Source organism: Symphodus melops (assembly GCF_947650265.1).
Source record: "Symphodus melops genome assembly, chromosome: 16".
Classification (NCBI taxonomy): domain Eukaryota; kingdom Metazoa; phylum Chordata; class Actinopteri; order Labriformes; family Labridae; genus Symphodus; species Symphodus melops.
Window position 1 is genome coordinate 11,067,046 of NC_136706.1, and position 7,559 is coordinate 11,074,604.

General features: G+C 41.1%; 1 protein-coding gene across 4 annotated transcripts in view; it reads right to left on the reverse strand.

Annotated features, from left to right (window-relative positions):
• strbp (spermatid perinuclear RNA binding protein) overlaps positions 1–7,559 on the reverse strand; it is a 71,922-nt gene that overhangs the window by 45,766 nt on the left and 18,597 nt on the right. For 3 of the 4 annotated variants that reach the window (XM_079365153.1, XM_079365154.1, XM_079365151.1), the window contains exon 2: positions 737–888. The gene's annotated coding sequence lies outside the window, so the exon portion shown is untranslated. Of the gene's footprint in view, positions 1–736; positions 889–1,253; positions 1,328–7,559 lie in introns of all 4 variants that reach the window. The other variant, XM_079365152.1, reaches the window with a different exon arrangement.

The following is a 7,559-nucleotide window of genomic DNA, read 5'->3' on the forward strand; positions in this document are numbered from 1 at the left end:
CTTTTTCTGGATTCACTTTAAACCCACATTGAAGTAAACCGACTTAGCCTTGAAGCAAACTATTGAAAACCTTGGTAGCTAACATTTTGCTAGCTCTGACGAGGGTTTCATCCAGTAATCTACTGTATGCTCTGCTCACATGATTCATAACCTGAAATTAGTTCTATTTTGCCATCAACTGCTGGTGGCCTCCATATGTTATGCTACTGCTATGTTGGCTTTAAAATGAGTTGGGGTTTTTTGTTGAGGGGTTAAAAAACTGAAGCATCCAAATGGAATTGATGATGATGAATTGGATGTTAGCCAATACAGCATTTAAGGCATTCTTTGAGAGATGAGCTCAGCTATCCTGCTTTCCTTCTCAGGAGACATTTATTTGTCTGACTTTGCTCCAACTGGTCCCTCTCTACAAAAGCCAAATGATCCGCAGTGTGATGGTCAAAACACCAGTGGGTTTTTTTTCCCTGGTCATACTAACTAGACCCTCGGGCTGATAACAGAAGACATAACCTAAAGAAACAAACACACACACACACACACACACACACACAAGCACACACAGGAGGCACACTCAGTCTGCGACTCAGCAGGGGTGTGAAGCAACCTCTCTGCCACGGGGCTTGTCTTGTTTTCTGGCTGATTGAGCGTCTGTGTAAACAATGAGCCACCGATCCTGCAGCCACACTGAGCTCGACACAGACAGAGAAATAATGGATTCGGTTTTTCTTTCACTCACCTCCCTCTGTCCTCCTGTATACACACACACACACACGTATCGGCCCTCTTCCTCCTCTTCTTCTTCTTCTTCTTCTTCAGGCTCTGTCAACTGCGATGCGTGTGCGTCCGTGATTGGGTGGCCACGGCGTCAGAGCAGGCAGGGTTCAGCACCTGAGGAGACAAAAGTTCAATGGTCAGCTGACATCAGTAGAAGTGCGCATACGGATCATGTTCAGCTTGAGTTAAGTCACACACTGACCAGCTGACATCAGACTGGCAGTAAAAAAAAACATGAGGTGCAAATGAAGCTATGATCGAGTACTGGAAAGCCGTGCAAGCATCTCTTGTTTTTTTTCATTACGCAATTTATAAAAAACGAACAAGTTTACTGCTTTAATATTAAAACTGTATTAAAAGAAAGAGATGGGGTAAGCTTAACAGACAGTGAAAAATGAGAGGCTGACGATTAAAATGTCCATTAGGGCACTCTGGCAAGTGCATCTTTTATCTCTGTGCTACTGTATAAGAGTAATTACCGGAGTAGGACTGAGTCACTAATGCCCACAGTGTACCCTCATTGTCACATGTATATTACGTTCTCTTCTCCTTTCTGCAAACATCACAGAGAGAGCAGTGAAAGGATGGTGAGGACAGAGAAATTGGACAAAAGATGAAACTGGAGGGAAAGAAAATCTGGGTAAAAAAGGGAGAGAAAAAAATCCAAAACAACAACAACAATCAAAGACCAGAAAATTGCGACCCTGCTGAAGAAGTGGGACCCTCCCTTTTAATTTGCACATGTTCCGCTATATGGATGTATACTTGCATGCATCCAACCATTAGCTCCCATGCAAACAGTAAACAGGGAGAGAAGCACAGGGCAACCGGTTTGCAGCTTTTCAGCGAGCGTTTTGGTTACTTCCTCTTAGACATGTTGGACTTTAAGTAAAGCTGCGTCCATTAGTTACTTTTCCAAAAGAGACTTGGCTGGCTTGTATAAATATTTTCAGGACTGATCCTTAAACTCCAAGCATGACGCAGGAAACATGCTCACGATAAATAAATAAGTTTGACTTTCCAAACCTGGAGCTTTCCTCCATTAAACTGACGGCAAAGAAGGCAAGTTGTTTAAAGCCCATGGGTGGAGTTTTTTCTTTTTTTTTCTCTTACTGAGAACAAAACAGAAAATATTATCAATGCCTCTATACTGCATGACCTTTAAAAACTAAGAAAGGCCATCAGGGATAAGTCTGATCATTTCTTTGCAGTTATTTTTAATGCCTCAAACCGCTGATGAGGGGTAGGAGTCAGATGAAGTGATAAACTTTATACTACAGAAAAAAAAACCTTTGCTCAGACTTTTCATGCCAGCAGAAAGCAGAAGTAGTTGATTTGTTAAAAGAAGCTTTATTAAAAATGAGGTTACAAGGACTGTGATTACTGCAAAGACACACTGTTCCAAATTAAAATTATTAAAAAAGATGTGAACGGATTTCTGTTTTTTTAGACCATCTTCCTCAAGTAAGATTTAAAAAAAATACAGCCATCCCTAAATGATCTCAACACGTTGAAAAGTTAAGGCTTGTAATCACAGGTCTGTCTCTCAGATAAACGTGTCATTAAATGTCCCTCCCAGTGTAGCAGTGTGACAAGAACGATGGTGGAAAAACTGGAAACAAACAAAACGCTGGTTCACCCTCCCACAAGTCCAAGCCGAGCAAATCAAAGCAGAACAAAGCTGAAGTATTTGCTTTGTGCTGTTTGAAGAAGTCACACCTTGTGTGATGCAGCATAACTGAGGTGGGTGTTGGCGAACATATTTAATGGCATAGTCCTGCAGGATAAACTCGTCTCTGACACGCACACACATGTGACTTAAATCACACTTCTTATGATGGCACATAAACTCAAACTGTGTTTCTATAAAAAAAAACGTACAAGAAAAAAATCGTTTGACATTTTTTGCATAAGCTCTTTGCAAACTTTGTTTTTGCCTGAGTTATGTTTTGACTGTGTCGTGTTTCTGTGTACGCTTTGTTTTGAAACACCTTGTTTGGTTGGACAGCTTCCAAACGAGACGTGACAGGATTCGAGTGAACTCGCTGAGGGTGTTGATGCTCGTCTTAGTTTTGGTGGAAAAAAAAACCAGCAGTCAGTATTTGAAAGCTTAAATGTCAAACACGGATGAATTATTCGGTATTTTGCGTCTTGGAAAGAGAACTGAAACCAGTGCTGTGTAAATAAAAAGACGCTTAAAGAGCCATGCAGCGAGTTGTACAGGAAAATAGGCTGAAACACTGACAGTGATTAGTCACAGAAAGGAAGCAATAGTCATATTAAAGGAAAATCAAGCTAGACATGAACATTACAAATGCTATCGAATGCTAATTTGTTGCATATATAAAACAGGTGAACGATTCCCACAGCTCTCTCCAAGACAATTTTAGCACATTACAAGCATGTTCTTTAGCAGTTTAATGGAGACACACAGTCGGCTAATTGTCTCCTCTACCTGACACATGTTCTCACTCGAGCGCTCATGAGGAAGACAAATAAACCTTCCATCCGCCACCCTTATTTAACACATCCAATTTGTAAACAACTACTGATAGTGAGAAATCAGAAGCCCGGCGTCAAACTGAGAACCATCGGTGCAACGGAGCGTAAACAGGGGCATGGTTTCATGCTACAGTGGGTGGGTGTCGCAAGCGCGGATCAGCTTGTAAAACAAAAGATGTCATTCTGTCACTGTTTTTAAAGACGCCGATACAGCTGATGAAAAAGGACACACTTTTGTGTACAAGTAGAAATGCACACCTGCAAACACCAGATGTTTAACGCACTCGGTGACTCGCTCCGACGTGAGGATGATAACAGAGCAGACTAATCCCCCTCCCAATTCATCCAAGCCATTTTAGTCACGGATTTCAACTTGGGAAAAAAAAGAAAGAAAGAAAAAAAAACAAACAACCGATCGTCATCATGGGCACGCACTGATTTTCAAAAAAAAAAAAAAACGCTCCATTTTGGTTTGATTAACTATACGCGTTATCCATAGTTGACTTTATTGACCGTGTGAGCCCGGTGTAGCAGTTTGTCAGGAGGATTAAAACCCGCCTCAGCTCGCAGCCTGTCCTGAGGTTGATTGAACGTGAGCCTGAGACAGTTTGGCTCCGAGCCTTGCTGCCCATGACTCCGGAGCCCCCCTTTGCTGTATCTGACGGTTGACGCCACTCAGGCTTCATTTCATTCACATTTACAGTCCTGTGGTTCTAATCTCTAAACCATCTCCAGGAGGTGTTGTGACGTCAGTGCAGCTATCGTCTCTACCGATATGACAACTGGAAACATACATTTACACACACGAAAACACAAAGCGTACTTCTACTCATGTTAGGATTCTTTTTCTTTATTTTTCTTGTCATTTAAATAATAAGTATCAAATGTTTTACTTCTTTTTTTCCTCTTGTGCTACACCTTCTTGTTGTTATATTAACATAACCACAAGAACAGATGTTAAACTGATACCCTGGGTTTGTTGTAGTTGTCATCTACAATAACATAATAAAGTTACTCTGCCGTCTCTGTCATGTTTGGTCTTTATTTGTTGAGTGAAAATAAAGTCACTGAGACTTTGTGTTTCATCTATGAGGTGACGTTAGATTGACATGTAACATTGACAAAAGGCTATTTGAGCATGCATGGCAATTCAGTAATTGAATTAAAATGACAACTCAAAGCCTTTTTTCATAGGTCACACACTCAAATAGTAATTATCATATGAGAGGGAGCATCTCTAACTCCATTCTCTGTTTCAAATATTACGTGTAATCCTAATCCAGATTATCTCCATGATGAGTCCCTTTCATTACAGCGATGCTCCTGCACAGGCAGCCTACATTTTCTGATGTTCCGGTGCGACACTTTGAAAGGTCTCCGACTTAAAACAGTCCGTGTTCAAACACAAAATGCCGTGCACTGAATAACTGAAGCACTTTCCCTAAGAGAGAAAAAAAAAGCTCTTAACCCACAAATGCACACCTTTGCGCTTGCAGAAAAACATACAGGCATTGCGCACGCGCACACACACACACACACACACACACACACACACACACACACACACACACACACACACACACACACACACACACACACACACACACACACACACACACACACACACACACACACACACACACACACACACACACACAGTGAATGGAGAAAGCCTTTAAAGTGGTTCCCTGTTCCCGTATTTCTTATGAGGTGGGTGGCCCATCGATCTCCCTGACTTAGCGTTAGCTTTGAGATTCTAATCGGAAAAAAGCGGAGAGAGAGAGCGAGAGAGAGAAGGGTGGGATCGGGTGCTGAACTCCTGGTACACGCTGCCAGGTGGAGACACAATGTTTGCATGTCGGAGAGAGATTGAGAAGGTGATGTGAAGACAGAAAGAGAGCACCTGAAATTCCATTTTAGCATCCCTGAGAGGAATCACAGCGAGAGGTATCGGGGAGTTTCCACGCTCGGCCTGTTGTTCCTCATTTCTGTGGACCAGGAAGCTTCTGCCTCCCTGCCTCCACTCCCTAACAAAGGCTATTTAAGCATAAACAGATCTGCAGTCATTTATTGCCAACTGCCTTTCTCTATCCCCAGGAGCAAGTCTTCAGCAATATTAAATAGCCTTCTCTTTTAAAAGGAATAATTTAATGACCTGTGACACTGAAGCACAAATATGAATTTTGAGAATAGGCTACTCATCTATTATCCACTTAAAAATGAAGTGTAGTAGTCTATATGAATACTGTGGCTACTGTGGCAACCAGAAGGAAAAACTCCTAGTATAGTTAACGTGAAATAAAGTGTCCAAACTCTCACAAGGCTCAAAGCTTAATGAGAAAAGGAATGATTTTAATTTGGCAACACAGACGTCTAATGCTGTTTCAGGATTGTATCTCTCTGCTATTGATGAAAGGCTCCCATTCTTCTTTGTTCTGCAACAGAAGTAAAGCTGGACAAATATATGGTATTAAATGTTTGTTTTCACGAGACAAGAAAGGAAAACAGTTATTGTACACGGACAAGCATCTTCATAATGATAGAGTAAGATTCAGTGTATTAACACACAAAGTCTGCTCAGTACACGGTCACATAAAGCCTGCTGCGGTCATCGGTGACAAATCCACAAAGACACCTCTGTTTCAAACGTCGCCAAAGACTCTCTCTATGTGATCCATATACAGCTGCAGCTATCGGTGCGAGTTTGTGCGCACACTCGGGGTTTCTTAAGTCACACAAACTTTACGCCATTCAGTTCTCAACAGGGGCTGAATTGTTTACCACTACTTCATTCTGCAGCATAAGCACAACCCCTATATTAACACACACGCACACGCATACACACAGCAGTAGTATCCTACAGAAAGTGGTAAGTGCCTCTAACACTAATGCAGTGTAGGTGGCATGACACAGACATCTTGTACGGAACTGCAAATATAAGGTGAAAGAACACCTTCTAAAGATATTTGTATGTGTTCTATTTCATTCATGTGCATCACATGTAATGTCTTTTCTTGCTGACAGCAGACTGTGATGAAGGTTGGTGTGTTAAATTGATTGCACTTATGGAGTACCATACTGGTCACCAATCCACTCAAAGTGTTTTTCGCTCTCTATAAGCCATTCACATTTTTATACAGAGGTTTGAGAACTCTTTTACACACTCACTCACGTGTCTGGAGAATTTTGGGATTCAGTATGTTACCAACCAGAAAGACAGAAAGATGGGTCTTTTGTCAAAAAAAAAATAAAAATGAATTGAATATCAACACACAAAGTCATCTTTGTCGGCTTAATGCATTATTGTAGGATCAATGAAAGAAAAATGTTTCTTTACTAAACGACTCTTTCTTCATTTCAAAAACGGTCTTGTTCAATGTCTATAATGGAGAAAAACAACGCATAGGGTGATAAGAGGTTTCATCGCATTATTTTTTCTGGAGGAGCTGCTGACAAGTCAGCACAAGAAAGTTTTTTTTTATTTAAAAAGGTATAAAGTTTAATATTCTTCAACCAAGTTTTTCAGACAAAAAAAACATTTCAACTATAGCTGTCCCTTCATATAGCTTCATAATCATTTTCTTTTCTCTATGAAGTTATTCTCTGTACTGACTGACATGACAGTAAATAAAAAATAACTCAAAATAGTTATTGGTTAAAAAAAAAAGAAAAGATATCCCATATCAGTTGGACTGACTTTCTTATTTAAGGCAGTATTATAGTAATGAAACAGTAATGCAGAGCTTGATGTATAAAAAAGGTGTACATCCAACCATCAGGCTCATATTGTGTTAGTGGATGTCACAGCTACTCTGTATCTTGCCTCAGAAGTGTTTCATTACATTCAATTAAGTGTGCAAGTGTATGTAACCAAGTGGAGCGTTCCCCAGCCTTTTCCAGCTTTATAGACCGTGCTGCACGAAGAAAGAGCGCCGCTAACCCAGATCTATCAGCCTGACAGCTGACTGAGGGCTCCAACAGAACATGAAAAAGGCGGACAGACAGGAAGGGGAATAAGGGGGAGAAGTCTCAACTCCTTGTGTTCCTCTCACCCTCACACACAAACACACACAAACACACACACACACACACACACACACACACACACACACACACACACACACACACACACACACACACACACACACACACACACACACACACACACACACACACACACACACACACACAGACACACACACACACACACACACACACACACACACACACACACACAAACACACACTAAGTACCAAACAGGGAATAGTGACTAAGTCTTGCTC